This window comes from Phalacrocorax aristotelis, chromosome 4 (genome assembly GCF_949628215.1).
Source record: "Phalacrocorax aristotelis chromosome 4, bGulAri2.1, whole genome shotgun sequence".
Classification (NCBI taxonomy): Eukaryota; Metazoa; Chordata; class Aves; order Suliformes; family Phalacrocoracidae; genus Phalacrocorax; species Phalacrocorax aristotelis.
In genome coordinates this window covers 48,552,761-48,572,107 of record NC_134279.1, presented here as the reverse complement: position 1 = coordinate 48,572,107, position 19,347 = coordinate 48,552,761, and the positions used below count along the sequence as shown (strand labels likewise).

The 19,347-nt window shown below is 39.8% G+C and overlaps 1 protein-coding gene across 20 annotated transcripts in view; it reads left to right on the top strand.

Annotated features, from left to right (window-relative positions):
• The window catches only part of SORBS2 (sorbin and SH3 domain containing 2), a 232,611-nt gene that overhangs the window by 43,795 nt on the left and 169,469 nt on the right, over nucleotides 1–19,347 (top strand). For 3 of the 20 annotated variants that reach the window (XM_075091309.1, XM_075091294.1, XM_075091292.1), the window contains exon 1: nucleotides 17,102–17,280. The exons of 1 other annotated variant lie outside the window; for it this stretch is intronic. The gene's annotated coding sequence lies outside the window, so the exon portion shown is untranslated. Of the gene's footprint in view, nucleotides 1–16,727; nucleotides 17,281–19,347 lie in introns of those variants that run through there. 16 more of the 20 variants (XM_075091302.1, XM_075091300.1, XM_075091308.1 and 13 more) reach the window with 12 other exon arrangements.

The window sequence follows — 19,347 nt, the reverse complement described above, 5'->3', positions numbered from 1 at the left end:
TCCACCAGAATTTATCTTCAACTTAACGTAGTTGTTTGGTACATTATCTTCCTCCTATTATTCACCTGTCCTATATGATAGGATATGGCTAATCCATAGACAACAAATCATTTTGATGTGGCTTTATGTGTAGCAATTTACATGCTTCAAGGTAGTAGTGAGAGTCCTGATAACTGTAATGCAACTGTCCAGAGGACCGTCTGGCAGAATGATTGTAACTGCCTCCAGGATAGTAAACTCTTTTGTGGACTTAAGTTTTCAATTACTGCACAAAAGCTAAGTGCAAGTTCTCAGCATTTTGAAAAGTATCTTGTATCAGTGCAGAGCACTAGACCAAGTTTTATTTGGAGCCTGAGTACACACATATCTACATAGTATTCCCTTGGAAGGTGTCAACTGTCCAGAATCAGAGTAACTGTACTGTTCAGAGTTGTTATCAGTAATTCAGTTGTAGCTGTTAATTATGACTGAAGGTTTTTATTATGAGTTGTGAAAGTTCACACAGCTACTCTAATTGAACAGAGGTTGTACTTACAGTACTCTAGGAACACAAATCCTGATGCCTTATGAAAAAAATCTGTAATGCATAAGGCCTTGACCTTTCTTTTAATACATACATCAGATATGACTATCAGTGTAACTTCTGTCTCTACCATAGAATGATAGAATGCTTTGGGTTGGAAGGGACCTTTAAAGGTCATCTAGTCCAACCCCCCTGCAGTGAGCAGGGACATATTCAACTATATCAGGTTGCTCAGAGCCCCGGCCAACCTGACCTTGAATGTCGCTAGGGATGGGACCTCCACTACCTCCCTGGGCAACCTGTTCCAGTGTTTCACTACCCTCATTGTAAAAAATTTTTTCCTTATATCTAGTCTAATTCTACCCTCCTTTAGTTTAAAACCATTACCCCTTGTCTTCTGTCACAACAGGCCTTGCTAAAGAGATTGACCCCATCCTTTCTATAGTCACTGTTTACATACTGAAAGGCCGCAATAAGGTCTTCCTTGAGCCTTCTCTTCTCCAGGTTTAACAACCCCACCTCTCCCAGCCTGTCCTTGTAGGAGAGGTGCTCCAGCCCTCTGACCATTTTTGTGGCCCTGCTCTGGACCCACTCCAACAGTCCCATGTCCTTCTTGTGCTGAGGGCTCCAGAGCTGGATGCAGCACTCCAGGTGGGGTCTCACCAGAGCAGAGTAGAGGAGCAGAATCACTTCCCTCAACCTGCTGGCCATGCTTCTTTTGATGCAGCCCAGGATACAGTTGGCCCTCTGGGCTGCAAGTGCACATCATTGGCTCATGTCCAGCTTTTCATCCGTGAGTACCCCCAAGTCCTCCTCTGCAGGTCTGCTCTCAATCCCTTCATCCCCCAGCCTGTATTGATACTGGGGGTTGCCTGGACCCATATGCAGGACCTTGCACTTGGCCTTGTTGAACCTTATGAGGTTCTCACAGGCCCACCTCTCCAGCCTGTCCAGGTCTCTTTGGATGACATCCCATCCTTCTGGTGTGTCAACTGCACTGCTCAGCTTGGTGTCATCTGCAAACTTGCTGAGGGTGCACTCGATCCCACTATGTCACTGATGACGATATTAAACAGTACTGGTTCCAGTACAGACCCTTTAGGGATGCCACTTGTCACCAGTCTCCATCTGGATGCTGTGCCACTGACCACTACTCTCTGGATGTGACCTTCCAGCTAGTTCATTATCCATGAAACAGTCCACCCATAAAATCCGTATCTCCCCAATTTAGAGGGAAAGATGCTGTGGGGGACAGTGTCAAAGGCCTTACAGAATTCCAGATAGATTACATCCATAGCTCTTCCCTTGTCTAGTGATGTAGTCACTCCATCATAGAAGGGCCACTAGGTTGAAGTATCACTTCACTTATTTCTGCTACCCACTCTCATTAATAAAGGTATGTAAAATGTAAAGTAAAATATGAAAAACTGGAAAAGAATCTTGAAAATCATAGTCTTTTCTAAATTACTTAATTTTTTCACATATCACTTTATAGTGAGATGCTATTCTCACCTGTTCACTTACTAACTGTAGCCAATTCTTGGGAAAATAAGTGTCTGTGAAGTAGTAAGAGGGTTTGCTGTTTAAAGTTTAGCTGTGTGATTACTGAATGTTGTCCTGAGGTTTCTTAGCACTTTGAAAACTAATTTTATTATTATTCAGGAGATCAAATTACTAGAACTTAAGGGATTTAATGAAAAGTTCTTTAAACTGTGAATCATGCTTTTAGTATTTTTTTCCTTTTAATAAAAAGAAATTATTTTCTTTTCAATAAAATTTGTTTCACCTACATTTACTTTGGGGACTCCATGATTACAGTCAGAACAAAAACCTTAAGCGTGCCTCAAAGTATACCTCAAGTACTTGTTAAAAATAAACTGTTCTAGTAATTAGCTGTAAGTGAACTTCTGGTGCAGAAGCACTGAAAATAATTGGCTGTGGAATGTGTTTTTCATTGCAATCTATGAAAATATACTGAACAATGGATGAAACAAATTATTTTTTGTGTTTTCTTAAGACTGACTCACTGCCACTTATTTTCTTGCTGCCACAGTTCTTACAAGTAAATTGTCTGACAAGAAACAATGTGTAAACAGGCAACTGAGACTTGTCTTTATTCAAGGCCTGTGAGTCATTCCATAGGCAATAAAATTTTAATTCTCCTTGAATTTTATTTTCATATCTATTTGCATCTCTCATTCTTCATAATACTAATTACAAAGTCTCACTTTTCCAATCATGTATCAGATTATTCTAGTTGGCAATACTAGATGTGGGGGAAAGTCCAACTTCCACTATTGTTTTGTTCTGACAAAGCCATGGCTGCTCTGCGCCCCCAAGGCCACAAAATGTTTTTAAAAGCAGAACAACGTTTTAGTTTTCCTGAACTGTTATAGCTTGTTTCACATGATTGTAACTAGATTTTTTTAATTCGAAAATAATTTCTGGATGAACTCGGAGAGAAATAAGATAAGCTCACAGGCCTTATGTGTCAGCTTTATGTCTGTAAATGCACATAAATCATGTTCTAGCCTGGCTTGGACCAATTTGGTAGAGCAGCATTTAGTAAGTGGGAAGAGATTAATAAATCTGGGTAGAATGTGTTCATCCTGAATGCTTGATGGTTTTCTTCAAGAGTGGCTCTGGCTGTGGTCTCCAACCTTTAGGGCTTTCCTGGCATAATAGTAAATATTCTGGAACAACACAGCTGTCGTTCAAGTCCTAAAGCTGTAACATAGCTGACCTCCTCTTACCTTGGTAATTACTTTGCCTTTGCAGTGAAAAGATGGCAGTGTGATGGGTTACTGTTAAGTGCTTCATTGCTGCCATTAACAGCAGAATCAGTGTTTGGGTTTGCATTCTGCTGCCAAATTCAAGGTGAGCAGTGACTGTACAATGCCTTTCTCCTTCCCCTTCTGGAATGCTGAGAGAGGGTGGAGAAAATAAGTGGTTCCTGTTTCCTGTGTATGGGAAAAGGACTTGTACACGTTAGAGGTGAAGAGAGATAACAGGCCCTGTGTTTTCCTCCTGTATCCTTGAATTTAGAGTCAGACTCTGGTAGTTTGAGGATTTGCACATTGGAATGGGAACTGGGAGTGCAGCCTACAGTTAACTGTATAAATGTAAAATGGCTACATGTTCCTAACTGGAGAGCTGAATTCCTCTTCAGTTTGGACTGTTACACTCAAAATATTATAGTTCTGCCTCCTTACACATTTCAAAACTCTAAACTTTTCTTTCATTTAGAAACTTGAACATTTTTTTCAGTTTTGACCTTAGCCAATGAAAATAAAATCGGTAATTGTAAAAGTGAGGGTGTATTCAGAGTTTCTCTTCTAAAAAAATACATCCCTGGGGTGAGGAGATAAGTCATCAAGCTTTATGATAACTCAATAAATAATTAAAAGGGAGGAAAATATTTGCAATTCTCCTCCAGACTAAAATGCAATAAGATTTCACCTGTCTGTTGCATACTTACTTTAGTCATGTTGAATATAAAGTCAGGTTTATTGACTGTACATCAGAGTTTTCAGTTTGGAAGTTAAAATACAAAGAGCTGCTGCTGGAAGCAGTGATGATTTTAGAGGCAAGCAACTGGGACTATTGATTCAGGCCTTGGCCAGGACGGAGAGGTTTGCTGACTAAAAGGGGTAATAACTGCAAGTTATGTATCTCACCATGTAGACTGATGGAGGGACCTGAGGTTGGCACTGGTATAATGTCAGATCACAGGGACTGTCTGGGGAGGCATATAGGGAAAGGGTGAAAGATGCAGGAAGCTGAGATTTCTCAATGTGGCAGCTGTTGACCCACGAGATGATTTTGGCATACGTTGCTTGTTTACACTTGCTTACCTGCCTCAAAAATGTCAGTATTTGTTGTCTTTGAAGTGTTTCTCCAGTGTGCTAAAGATGCAAAGCACCTAAGACAAAAACATTGCTCAAATTTGATTCAGTCTCAGGTACTTTGAAGTTACTGAAAAGGTATCTATCTCTAGAAATCTTAAGCTGTATCAATACTAGCTAGCTAGCTACAAAAAAAAGGCTGAACGCATGTTAAAATTGAGTTCCAGACACTGATAGCTAGTCTGAAAGTGATATCATAAGGAGTATGTGTGTTCTAGATACATTCATACACCAAGTATTTTCACATGTAGCGAAACCCATACGTAGGATTGGTAAATTGAGTACTACTAAGTTTAGCCTGGCTCTGGTGAATTGCATATTTAACAGCTGGCTTTGCAATTTAAGAAATGTTATGGAAGCCTTGTACCTTCATCCACATTGTCACCTCTTGCTGTAAAATATAAAGTCAAGGTCTTCTGTTCACTTTTGGCACTGAGACATCTTTTTCTCTCTTTTCCTGAATGAAATATAAGCTATTTAAAAGAAACCAAGATTTTATTCTTGATTGTCCTGTTTTGTGACCCCCTGTGAAGAGATGGTGTAATAAATTCCTCCTTGTTCAGATACATTTGATAGAAACCAGATAACTTGTTGCCAATTTCATATTTTTATGGGTAAAGTTACAGGCCTATCACAAAACGGTAGTGCATGATGTGCCACTGTTCTTTAGGCTGAGCCAGAAAGAATTGTTAACCTTCCTGCCTTTTGAACCTTTAACATCGCTACACGGGAATTAAATGTAGTTACTCAATAAGCATGAGAGTGCTGTAGCTTCCAAAAAGCAATGGAAATACTCTAGCCAAAGGTGGTCAGTTATAAATTAAACGGAACATAGTTTTTTACAGCTGATGCTCTAGCATGGAACTTTTGTATTCTTAAAGTATTCTTTAACTATTAGGTAAAGAATTTCAGAGAATGGAAATACCCAGATGGCTGTTACAATTCCCTGGACACACTGCTCCTCAGCATCAAGAAGAGTGGTGGTGTCAGGATTCTCTACCGTAGTCTCTCAGTATTGTTTGAATACTGAATGTATGTGCAGGCAAAAGCTGGAGCTGATAGCATTTTAACTGACTGCGGCAGAACTGCCTTAGCATAACTGCAAATTTGCTCCAAAACAAAATCAGTCTAACATAATCTTCCTGGAGTACCTGAATAATGGACCAGAACACTGCAAAAAAAAAAAAAAGAATCTAATTTTGCGATAGTTATAATGTATATGTCTAAAGTCACATAAAAGGAAATCCCACTTAATTTCTTATGCTGTTTCATTTAAGGATTTTTTTAGAAAAAGCTAACTTGTTAAGCAAGGGTATATGGGCATAGAGATTTCTTGCATTCTCTTAGTTCTGAGATTAAAATTGAAGCCAATGCTATTTGGAATTGAGTTGCCTCATCCTTGTAAATTCCACTTTCTGGAAAGCCAGTAAGTGAATGTCAGGGGGTGGAATTTTCATTTCACTTAATGCACAGCAAACTTCTCAAGAGACATACCAAATAACATACAATTCTTTTTCTTGGAACACTGAGTATCCTGGTAAGAAATCTGTTGTAAAACAAGATGTATCAGGTGTCAGGTTTGGTTTTTCAGCAACAGTAATAGCTATAGTATGATATGACAGTTTTCATCTTTTAAAGGGGTGGTTTCTGAGACTTTGGCAAGCAAATTCCCAAATTTTTTAGGTACTTTAGTTTTAAAAAATACACAATCTATTCTGTTTTCCAGATATTTTTACACAGCTGTCTTATACTTTCTATATGCAGTTTTTGCTCAAACTGAGGTTTATTGTATCAAAAAACTTTAAAATACACGTCTTCTAGAAACTGAAGACTTCCTGAGAGAGTTCAAAACTGTGCTGGAATTTTGTGATGTAGGTGCTCTTTTGAGCTCTCAAATAGAGAGATCATACTACCAAGTCACCTATTAGGTACTTAAACAGTAGTCTTTACTGAGGGTTTTTTTCAGCATTGCAGATATCTAGTATTACGTTATCTAGTGTCTTACAATTTACCTATTTTAAAAAGACATCTGCTGTGCTGTGTTGTTGAACATTGCCAAGTTTGATTGCTAGCCAAGGCCTGTTTGTCCTTTAGTCACTGATGGTTTCGTGACTGTGCTCCAGAGATGTGACAGATAATCAGCTGCCTCACGCAGTTGGTAAAAGGTAACCTTGACCTTCTCTACAAATAATTAGTGTCAATTATACTCCCTACCTACATCATCTCCACTGTGGGGGGAAAAATCCCCAACATCATGCTTTCCCTTATTTTGTTCTGGACGTAAGTAAAATTAGCAGCTCAGTGCCAGAATTTTCTGCATAATTCCAGAATACTGTATTATACCAGCTGGGAAACTACTGTAGATTTTGCTTTTTATGTATTCTACCTCTTGCATGAATGTTAGGGTACTGATTTCTAAAAGAAAAAGGTACTTGAAAGAAATATCAGATGAGGAACAGATCAACTGAAGTAGCCTTGGGTAAATGTTGACTTTCCCTGTTGATTATTGGCACAACACTTGAAAACTACTATTACACCAAACCAAGTATTTGAAAATAGTATACTGAACTCATTTCACTTCACAGGCGCTAACTCGGTAGCTCTGAAGATCCTAAGAGTGCTGTTAACACCTTTCTGAAACTTAGCTTCAGACTGATCTTTCCATGATGTTTCATGATAAGCAAGAAAGTCTTCACAATCCTATTCTTGAAAAAGTCAGTTGCGAAGGGTAAAAGCCTGGCACTAGTGATTCTGAATTCCTTTGGCCATGTCCCTTGCCATGTGTAAGGATAGAACTGGATGCATACAGCTGTATTTAAGTGGCTAAATAACTTGAAATTGGATTTTGTCTCCCAAGTAACTTTTATGCAATTGAAAATTCTAAAGTTGTACTATGCATCATATGTAGTTTGATGTAGTATAGATATCTACAGTTCAGTGCGGTTTTTCTGCCTTTGGTGCAAAAGCCATTTATAGTCTGGGCAACACTTCAGTTATGAGCTTATGTTGTTTCATTTCTCAGAAATGGTGATAAATGGGACAGTTGTATACAGGGGTTTAGTTTTTCAGAGGGAGGGGTTCAACTGGATATCAACAGTTGGGCTCATATGCCTGTCACTTACTATTCACTGTGAAGGAGACCAATTAAGGCCTTGATCCAGCAGAATTATAGTTCCATCTTCTCTGTACCAAGCATTTTTCAAATGCTAAATATTATTTCTAGAATGGATACTGTCTTGCTCTGTCTTCCCTAAGCTCAATAAGTACAAATTCTATCCTTTGCCTGTATTTTTTTTTTAATTGAAAGGCCAATTATATCAACTCTTTCAGCTACATGGACAAGGAAGCTATAAAAAAAGTAAGCATTTTGCAAACCAGTTGGATCATCTGATTCAGTTTAGTGTAATGCACGCTGCTTATCTACTGTATCCTGTCTTTCCTTGGGGTCACACAGGTCATTTATTCTGACCAAGGAGGGAGGTAACACTGGACACTGCCATTGACAGTGAGTGGTAAGTGGACGAGGCACAACTGCATGAGCTGGTTGTGTACTGTTCATCTTGGGTTTAGCCTGCTAAACAGCTGGGAGGCAGGCTGTCAAGTATCTGGGGTGTTTTACTGTGCTCTTTTTACTCTTTCACTCTTATTTTGTTAGTAGGGTAGTTTCGTTGGATCTTGATTCCTTAACAAGTGATACTTCTTGTGATAAACTGTGTGAGTTCATCAGTCCAAACCTCAGATCATTAGTTGATAGGTAGTATCTGCTTTTAATCTGTACATGGTGCTGTCCTTTAAAATCCCTCACCCTGTTTTTCCTCTGCTTTGAAGTATATTAGTTACTATGGAAACAACATCAGTGTTATGAGCTTCTAAATCTTGAATCATTTGAGTTGTCTTGTTTTCTTCCCTCTTGTGTGTGAATACAGTTGTTCTTTTCCTCCCACGCTACATCTGCATCTTGTTTCAGAAAGTGATGCTGAGCATCTCTTCACTGCTACCTCCTTAAAGGTAAATGCTAGGAGATTGGAGTATTCAAACATTATATTGGAGATTCTGATATTGCCTTTCATGTTTCTGCTGATCTGAGTCTGATTCTATTTGGAGAAATCAAAGATCTAAGTGTTTGTGCCAGTATTTCTTGAAAAGCAAAAACTTGGGCAGTAGTTTGTTGTATCCTGGATTTGTTGAGGTTGGCAGGGCCCTCTAGAGGTTGTCTGGTCCAACCCTCCCTGCTCAAGCCAGGCCACCTAGAACCAATTGTCCAGAATTATATCCACAAGGCTTCTGAATATTGCCTATGACAAAGACTCCCCGACCTCTCTGGGCAACCTGTGGCAGTGCTCAGTCACCCTCACATTAAGGAAGTGTTTTCTGATGTTCAGACTGTCCCGTGGTTCAGTTTGTGCCCATTGTCTCTAGTCTTGTCATTGGGCACCACTGGAGGTAACCTGGCTCAGTCATCCTTACACCCTCCCTTCGGGTATGTACACATCTATGAGATTCCCCCTCTGTCCCCAGGCTTTTTCTGGCTAAGCAGTCCCAGCTTTCTCAGCTGTTCCTCATAGGAGAGACACTCTGGTCCCTTAGTCACCATTGTGCCCCTTCACTGGACTCTCTAGTATGTCAGTGCATTTCTTGTACAGGGAAGTCCAGAACTAGACACAACGCCGCGGCACTGCAGGTGTGGTGGCCTCACCAGCACTGCGTAGAGAAGGATCACATTCGAGTTTGAATGATTCAGCTTTCCCCTCTTCAGTGTTAACTCTAGTTAAAGTTTCTATGATAAATAATCTCCTTAAATGTAAGTGGGGTACTCAATGGAAAGCTGGCAGCAGACTTTTAAACATAATCCTGTTTCATAACTTTATACCTACTGCTTTAACACAGTTCAAGTCCAAAATTTAAGACACAGTTGAAAATCACTTAAGAGAAAAAAGGAAGTGAATGTTCAGTTAAGTTTAAGAAGCTCAATCATGGCTAAAGCTAGAGGCAATTGGAATCTAGATGTCTTGTCACAAAAAGTTGATTTACTTCCTAGGTTAAAGGATGTATTTGGCAGGTGATCTGCTAAAGTTCCTGATGTGTTATGTTACACTCTAAAGAAAATAAATAAGCTACCAAAGAAATACAAACTGTTAATGTCTAAGCGGAGGCAGATGCTTCTGTTACTTGTTTAAGTGGTTCTGGAATGCTTTGGCATTGTTTCACTTCCTAGCACAGAAGAAGAAATGACCTCTTCATGAAAAGAATGCTGTGGATAAGCTGGTTGGTACCTTATCAACTTTGCTATTGTAGTTATGCCAGCCAGACATGTTAGTGTGACTTAGGCATACTCTGCTGTGGTATTTACACTTTGTCAGAGGTGTTCTGAGATTGATTTGTGACCTCATCTGGCATAGAGAGGTGCTGCCAAGAATTGATAAAATGTAAGCCCACTTTACAAGGAGTTTATTTAAAACTTCCTGGCCTCAAAGAACTTTAGAAAACATGATGGTGCATTAGCTTTGTCGTACCGATTTGCTACTGATTCTGTTACTCATCTGCTTTTCCCAAATTCTGCTGCTTTTAACAAATGGTTATCTGAGCTATCATAGCTGATGACATTTTTTCAGATGCTTTTGAGCTGAGGTTTTGAGTACTTATTTTACCAGGAGGACTGTGCAGGAGAGCAAAATCCCATATGCAAGGTATGTGAATTCTCATATGTAAGGAAGGGCAAGCTTTTAAATGTGCTCTGGTTAGCTCTGAGTATCAGAGGCAGATAGGACTAGCCCAACAAGATTTCTATCACTTAATAAGCCAATCTAATCAGTCAAGAACAACTTTTTTGAGTTGAGAGCCACAAGTATGGCTGTGTGTCTAAGGAAGTGTTCTCTATTTTTAGACAGCTGGTTATCATTTGGTTCTCAGCATCATGCAATGTTGAAAGTATGGGGTGGGGGAGCTGGGAAGAGAGTTGGGGCTGATTTTGTTACTTAAGTTCTTTGTTTTTCCTAACGCAGATTGAACAAAACTAGATTGATCAGAGAGGAAATTAAGAAACAGACTTATAGTTTGTTGGGTGGTAGTGAATGGGGTAGAAAAATACCAAAGCATGCAGGTGGCTGAAAGAGATTGAGGTTACAGAGAAAAAGGAATATAGATAAGGACAAATGGATCTCCTAAAAAACTGCACACCCTAATTATTAGCAATGACTCTGCTATCCCTGTATATTTCAGGTTGCATGGAAATAGAACAGTTTGAATTGAATCTTGTTAGTTCGGGCCTTTGTTCCAATCAGGCCTGAAGTAGGATTGATGAGGAGCTCCAGGAGTGTTGTAAAAGCCTTTTGCAAAGCATTTGTGCCAAGAATTGTGGACAACACTTGAAAATCCATGATCCTGCTTCACTTTCTCACCAGCAAACTCTTCTTCCTACCTAAGTTTTTTTTCCATTTCTCATAGCTGATATTCTATAAACGTGGCGATTAGAAGTTAAGAATTTTCTCAAGTAGGAGGAAAGGAATGCATGTCCCAGTTACTAGAGTATGAAAGAGTTCTCTATAAATGTGGTGGTAATAAGGTGCAAAGAAATTATATGAAGCAGACTTTTGAAATGAAGGGACAGCAGTAGGTGTTTTGGATTTACATATTATAAATGGAGGAAAGAGGAGGCTTGGAGACTGAGTGACAGCTCATCTTCTTAAATATCTAACAATGTTGTTTGAGAAATACTCACATACTTTTGGCCTAGAGGAGTCAACTGTTGGTGTCTAAGCAAGGAGAGGAAGTTTTTTATCCCAGGTATTTATCTATTTGCTTCCTCTATAAATTACAATATGAGAGGAACATGTTACTGAGAAGTGAAGTAGTTAATAAATTTTTTACTTCAGAATTCTAATTGCCCTACTCTTGCAGAGAAGATGGGAAAACATTTCCTTTTCATTAAGTAGCTAGCAGGCTATCAGTCTCATGTTTGTACTTGTATATTCTATGCTATGTATAAAAGAAGACTTCATAATGTATGCTGCCAAGTGAGTTTCTTTCAATAAATTGAGAAGCAGAAAATTTCTAGTAAAATTCCAAATTTCTTACTGCAAGTTCTTAAAATTCTGGCACTGTTAGCATGAGTTCAGGACTCTGCATTTTGACAGAGCATTACTGCTCAGACGGACATTTGATTTTCGCAGAAACTCAGGCTTATGGGGATCTGCAGTTCAGAATGGAGTCAAAGCTTGATTATTTTTTTTTTTTTGGGTGGGGAGGGGTGGTGCTGGAAGCCAGGTGGCCTGGGATGTTCTTCAGACCTTAAATCAACTTAATCTGAATTCCTGCTTATGTCTGTGAATTCATGGAGCCATTTAATGGAGCTGTCAGTACATGATACAATCAGGATTGGAAAACTTTCAAGTACAAATTGACCAGATAAACTATTAATTGTCTTGGCCAATATTCTTGGCATACTCTGAAAGCACAGTGCATTTCAGCGCAGTTTCTCACTTTTTGTTTCTCTTCAGGTTACAGTTAATATCTTGGTGATATTTCAAGCATTGGGAGGATAACTTTGAAGATACTTATCTGTGTGTTAGTTTTGCTTTGAAGGTTTACTATTTTCTGTTAAAAATGTACATTTAAGCACTCATTTTTGGGACAGCCTTGTACCTTATGTTGTCATGAGCTCACCTTTTTCTCTGAAATACTGTCCTAAAGATCTGAAAACAATACTTATCCATACTGCAGTTCATATGAATTAATGTCTGCTCAACGTATCATAAAAGTTGAGATGTTTTCTTGGGATAAGTGCCAGCAAAGTATATAGGTGTTAACAATACATATGTTATCAAATCCAACTGGTAACAGAGCAAATATAAAAGGAAAATAATGAGTGTCTCTTTCAGGCTCTTTTTCATCTTTACTTAAAATACAGCTAAAATTAATCTAAAACTATGTATGAACAGCTGAAAAATAGCTTAATATAATTTTAGTAAGATTTGATATTTGAGATTAGGCAGTAATACCTTCACTATTGCTTTTTTACTAAATTATATCAGAAAGTACAATACTAAATATGGGATGTGAAATAGTGTGGAAGTTGCTCCAGGAATTCAGTAGCATCTTTAACACTGCTGTAAAACAAGAGGGATCTAGTCTTATTAGGTTAAGACACTTCCATCCCTAATTACAAAAGGGCTTCAGGGTTTCCTTTTGAAAATTTCAAATATTTGCTTTTAAGAAAATCAGAGTTACTTTCCTCATCTTTTCTATCCTATTTTATGGCTGTGCTACTTGCGACGAGTAACATGTCTCAAAGGGCGACTGTGAAAAAAAGGATTTATACTTCCTGTGATAAAGATTTCCCAAATACCGTATAAAACATTTCTAAAATGATTTGTGATTGTTTTATTTAAATGCATGCCACATCTTAAATGCTTAAATCAACTCATTACTCTAGACAATTTACATAGAGTTCTCTGTCAGCCTCTTTGCCAAGTATCTGATTGAATCCACAGTACAGAAAATTGATCAGAGCTGTTATTGGTGATAACCTGAAAATACAAAGGTGCTAGCTGGAGTTGTACTCAGTGTTCAGTAGCTGGAGAAGCTACAAACAAGTTTTACCTTGGCTAAAATTAACTCTTTGAATTCCAGTTCACTCTTCTGCAGGCTGTGTCTCGTGTAGTGATAATAATGTCTTGGGAATTGGACACCAAGGTTTTTTCCCAGGCCTGTGGTCACCTGGAACCTTGGAAAAATTAACTAGTCTATACTTCAGCATACTCACCTACAAATATTCATTCTGTTTACCTACTGCTTTACATTTAAGCAGGTTAATCAACCTATATGGAAAAAAAATTAGGCTTTTTAAATTGGAGACCTTATTGTGTTTTGTTTTTAATTGATAGGTGATGCTTTCTTTAAGATTAGAGCAGTCCAATTTGCCTTCATAACAGAGCCTTTTTCATTTAAATACATCATCAAATGATTACAGAAATTGAACAAGGATCAGAAAGATCTGTAATTATGAATGATATTCAGGATGGCTGAACAGTAGGTGTTTTCCTATTTGGGTAGTCATATGTATATAGGAACAATTACAATGCAATGCAGGAAATAAAATGCTGATTTTAATATAGCATTTGCTTCTTAAATAGCATCTGGCCTTTTGACATTCCCTGTCCATGAATGCCAGTATCTTTTAATATGTGGTATGGTTCTGGCTTTTAAAACAGTTTTAGAATGCAAATTTATTTTTCGTAAAACAATGAATTTTAATGAAATGTGTGCAAGTAACAGTTCTTGAATCGGTTGAAGAAGCCATGAGAAAGAAATGTTGCTTTAATGGAGGTGTATGTTTTATATTCTGTGGAGCTCATTTGAGGCAGCTGGAAACTAGTTTGTGAAGGAAAACAGCAGGAAGGGCTAAAATGCAATGTTGACCCAGTATCTGTTTATAGATAAGGCTGAGAATAATGCTTGTTATTTCTGTTTCAGAAATGAAGGTTGTTAGCAATATTCTGGTGGGGGATTTGTGAGTACTCATTTTCTTTCAGCTCTGATGGTTTTTGGTGTCCGCGAGGTACTACAGTGACATCGGGAAGCTCATTTAAATTAATGTGGGAGTAGGATTTGAGTAAAGATACCAAATGATGTGTTCTATTTTCAGCTTTGTTCTAACAAAGCAGGCAAGAGGCTATCTTCAAGCACTTAAACACTCATTGTAGGGTCAGTATGACGCTGTGCCTTGCACTTAAATTTTTGTATAAGGTTTGGGGTAGGATAGCAGCCACCATTTCAGCTGCCTGATTCTGAGCCTTTCCTAGACATGCAGATGTGCCAGCGTAAGTGAGCTTTGGGGGCCTATCAGAGGTTATTCAGTCTCTGGCAGCTGCACTGTGGGTCCAGTTCCCATCCTTAATGTCATGATTTCAGTGGGTTTTGCTAGGAGGAACTTTATGGCTGTGCAAAGCATGCAGCAGAAACTGTTTCTAGGACTTCTGTGGTGCTTTTAGGTAATCTTAGACAGGCTAGGTTCTTGCACTTCATGATTTAATTGCTTGCTGAATGGGAAACATAACCTGCACTTGGATTAAGCCTCTTCTAACTTCTACCTAATCATTTATGTCACTGAAGAGAAGGAAAGTTTATATGTACATCTATATCATTAGGTGCTATGTGCATACCACAGGCAAAAGCTCCATCACTCTTAACTGGATGGGAGTGTGCCTGCATTATAAACACAGTTCTAGATGCCTAAAGATTGAATTATGAAGTTGTGGTCTCTAAACAATTTTTTTATTTAAAAAACAAATTAACTTCAAGAACATTTTTATGAAGCTACTATGCTTCTTTCCACTGTGTGTTAAGATACCTGAATATGTATAGATACATAGATATGGGAAAACATCTTGAAACCTTTCCAAGCTCTAATCTATAGTGTAAAAACTCATGACCTCTACTTTGACAAAACCTAAGGTTTTAGCCTGCCCGTAGTGAGTATTATGACAATAACCATAGTAGGTCAGTGAAGTAAAGTGATAGAAAACCAGCTTGTGTCTTCATTTGCTGAAGAAGACTTTTTTGTAGAGTCAGTGACTGTATCAGTGCATTAAGAAGCAAGGGGCTGGATGTGCAGTCTGTTTCATGTTGCTTATTAACAAAAAAGTGCACTAATCATGGTGAAATGCTATTCGTGTAATGCAGCCTGGTTTTGTTTTAATACTTACTTTGTGTGTAAATAATTACTTCGGTAGTTTAATGTTTTCCAGCCAAAAGCTTCAGAATCAGGTTACCAAATCAGCAGACATCCTTTCTTGATCAAAAGGGCTGTTGGACAGTAATCACAGCACAGAAAGTGTGCGTTTGAGTCATGGAAGCTGGGGGTACTTTTGCTGATGCTGGTGCAGACTCTGAGCCCCAGCTGCAGTTTGAGAGATGTGAACGTCCATCCATCTTCTTAAAGAAGGCTAAGAGAGGAAGAAACGAGACTAAATTAGTGCTACTGTTGAAACACCTTTTTAAATGTCGGGAATGTTTCAGCTCTGACACGTCGGGAATTTAAACAGAATTTACTTGTTTCCTGGTGAGCCCCCCAGATCACTTTCTTCTTGTGGTACTCAGTTTCAGAGAAACCAGTGCTTATACAAGGGAGGAAGGGTAAAGATGCTGAGGGAAGAAGGGTGTAAAAATCCACCGTAGTGGACCTCAGCTCCCTGCCTGGGACTCCACTGAGACACCATTGCCCTTCAACCCTGAGAGCAGAAATTCCACTTGGAGTGGTGGAGCAGCAGAGCTTTGCAAGCTGTACTTGGAGGTGAAAACCCTGCTGTTGCCCTAGAGGAGTATGACACTGAACAAGGAAATGCCGTGATTTGTTATATGTACTAAGCCACTCCCTGTTAATGACCAGGAAGGGTTGGAAGAATCTTCCTCAAACCAATACTCAGAATTTTTGTGTATGAAATGCAGCATGCTCAGATATTTTTAACGTTTCTAAATGATTTTTCAAAGAACTTTAGGTTGCAGAGTGCTGTATTTGCTTTCTAGCTTTTATTCTTGACTCCCTAGGCAGTTGAGATACAATAATGACAGCTCTTGAAGAGTGGGAATTTTTGTAAGCAGTTTTAAATTGTTCACAAATGTCTCCTTTTCTTCCTACTCCTAATTGTGATGAAAAAAATGTGTTATTCTAAGTCAGATAAAATTGGTATGCATGGCGATTGCCACGTACGATCTCTGAAAGTCGTCTAATAAACAGCAGCCTTTAACCCACCAAGATGAAGAAATGTGTTTATAAACACTGGGAGTAATTGCGGTCACGTCAGGGTTTAGCTTTTTGTGAGCGGGCAGGGGTTTGGGCTGTATTGTGGGAGAACAGGCTGACTTGTATAATGGTTATGCCTGTTTCCTAGATCAAGACGATTATTTACCCGTAGCGCTTATACCGTGCCCTGTCAAACGATTTCTATGCCTCAGTTTAGCGCATCAGAAGCGTGTGTCAGCGAGGGTGTTCGTCTGCCAGTTTGCGACCTGCCGGCCTGCGCTGCTGGCGGCGGGCGCTCACCTCAGCTACAGCCTTGTAGCCGTGCCCAGAACCCGGTCCGCCACAGCGGCCCGGCCGAGAGCCGGGGGGGAGGGCAGCCGAGGGCAGTCTCCCTTTCCGCGGGTGCGGGGGGCGGCGGGCAGGGGGGGGAGCCGGGGTCGGCGGGCGGGCGTGGCGGGGCGTCGCCGCCCCTGCGGCCGCGCGGCAGGCCGGCCGTTGGCTGTTGCCATGGCTCCGGAAAGCCGGGGCAGCCCAATGAGGTGTCTGCGGCGGTGCTGAAAGGACCAGCCATTTTGCGTATGGGAAACAATGTGACATATTATGCTGTGCTTTGCCGGGGAATAAACAAATACCTCGTCTGAGGGAAGAGAAGAAACGGGCGCGTTAGTGAGTAGTTACAGTGGCTTAGCGTGCTCGCAGGCTGCCATTTTGACAAGCCGGTGACCGCCGTTCCTGCTTGCTGGTCGGAGGTGGAATGCAGGGTGATAATGCTGCGTATCTGCTGTCAGGCAGCGGAGCGGGGTTTTGTCTTGTAAAGGCAAGGTTCCTCTGCAGTGTTATCTCGGCAGCTTGCTAGCTACTCCGAGTGAGCGGCTGTCATCCAGGAGGAGGGTGTTGCCCTTCCTTGCGCTGCCCTTGCGTGCTGCTGCCTCCAGGAGAGGGGCGCTGCTGGAAAAGCAGGTGTGCCGCCCATCGGGGCTGCGTGCGGCGGGCTGGGCAGAAGCCCCTCCGCAGGCCTGCGTGCCGCTTACCAGCGGGCTGGCTCGGGAGCGGTGGCCTCTGGACTCTGCCACAAAAGGAAGCCGCCGTGCGTCTCGGCTTGTGCGGGAGAGGTACGCCTTTGCACTGACTCCTTTGATTTTGGGAAATAAAACTGAGCAAAACTTCGTGCAAGAAATAAGCTGCTTTAGGTATCTTTGCATTTAGGGGTCGACTTTGGTCAGTGGCTTGTTTAGAGTGGTTGCTGAATTAATTGATCTGGCTGCGTTTTCGTTAAATATTCCAATGTGATGTTCCATATGGTTGCTGATTCAGAAGGATATTTCCAAGAGTTGATAAAATTTTACTCTTGCATTTTCTGCTAAAAGGAGAGGATTTTTTTTTTTAATTTTATTTTCGTTGTGCTTTTTGCTGTCAGGATAGCATGGGTGAACTCGCGAGCGTATTTGAAAAGCCTTACATCATTGAGTTCATCACGAGTAGAATTCATGCATTGTGTTCAGCCTCAATGTAACTAGATTTAAATTGTCCAACTGCTGCTGTGCAGTATGTAGGTCATAATAAAAAGCAGCTTTTTCACCGGCTTTCAATAGACTGCATGCCCCAGTGCTGCGGTTGATTAGTTTGTGGTACTTGTACTGTTAAGAGTAGTGGTATTACAGCCAGCTCACACCTCCTTTTTAAAGATATTGTACATACCATGCTAGACAGAGCACAACACACCCATTGTGTCCCTCCGTTTGGCGTTCAATAAAAGGAAGGAAACCAGCACTCCACATGGAGCACAAGCACATTAATAGCACAAGACTGTTAAACTTCTATTGAACGATCTCTGTGATTCTGAGAGAGTCTAGGGAATGCAGAGAAAATAAAAATGTGAAGACAAACGTAAGGGAATAATTGAAATGGGAGACGTCTTCTAATTGGGACTATGTGTTAATGCTGTAGATTTTCAGCGCAAAAATGAATTGTTCTGAATAGTTATTAATCACAACACATCTGCTTTAGAGATGAAAACTGTAGCAAGACCTAGGTCAACAAAACCACAATCCCTCGGTACAGATAACATTTTTATTAAAAGTAGCATTTTATGAACTTCCAACTGCATTCTCACTGAGTAATACAATTTCTGAATTAGCTAATACCGAAATGCGTTAAATTATTCTGACAACCGAACCAAACGTTCTGATTCACATTGCATCTATAGAAAATTAAATTACATTTTGGTCTTAACTCTTATTTAATAATATGTGGTTTTAAATCATACTGAGATGAGCCATTTGTTTGGACAGTTGAGTGGGCATGAAATCAAGAATTTGAGGTCTGGTATCTTTATAGTTAAATTAGTACCAGTGTTCTGTAATTAGGAGCCAAATTCCAATGTGTTATTTCTGTGTATATATCCTGCAAAGCTATTTGGACAAGCATGTTCAGCAGCTATCCCCCAAATAAGACACTGCATTTGGAAACAGCAATATACGAATGGATTGCTATTATGCATTTTCTCCATTAGAAAAGCTCCATCTTACTTGAATCATTTCAGGATTTTGTTATTTGGTGAATGCACACGTCAACTTCCTTTTCTATACCTCTGTGTAGGGGTCACACAGTTAAGTTGTTTAGAGAACTGCTTTTACCTGTGCTCTATAAAGTGGAATGCGCATTTACAGTGTGGTACGCCATGAATATTTTTGATTGAGTCTGTAATTACGTGAAAATGATAAACAAGCAGAGCTGCTATTTCCTTTAAGGGGTTTTTAAGCCTTTAACAAAGAGATAGGGAGCTTTTTTTATAACAAGAAGAAATATAGATATAGCAGTATGCAAGAAGTGCAGGATCTTGTAGTTCAAGGTGGACCAATCTCACTGTGAAGAATTTATGGTGTAAGAAAATAAGTGAAGACTAGCTATGACTAATCACTAAACAGTGTGCACCCATTAGGTGCTGATAGATGCATCTTATTAGTCTCTATCATTTAAAGCAGTATTCTGTACTCTTTCCATTTTGCTTTTCACCCTTTGTCTTTTTTCTCATATCAATTCCCAGCTTCCCTCTGTTTCCTTACTGTCTCTTTGGCAACATCTGATCCCCTCAGAGCTATTTGTAAATCAAATCTGTGACTGTCAGTAATGGCCATGGAGGTGCTGCAATAGAATCTTGTGTGGAAGAAGAATTTAAA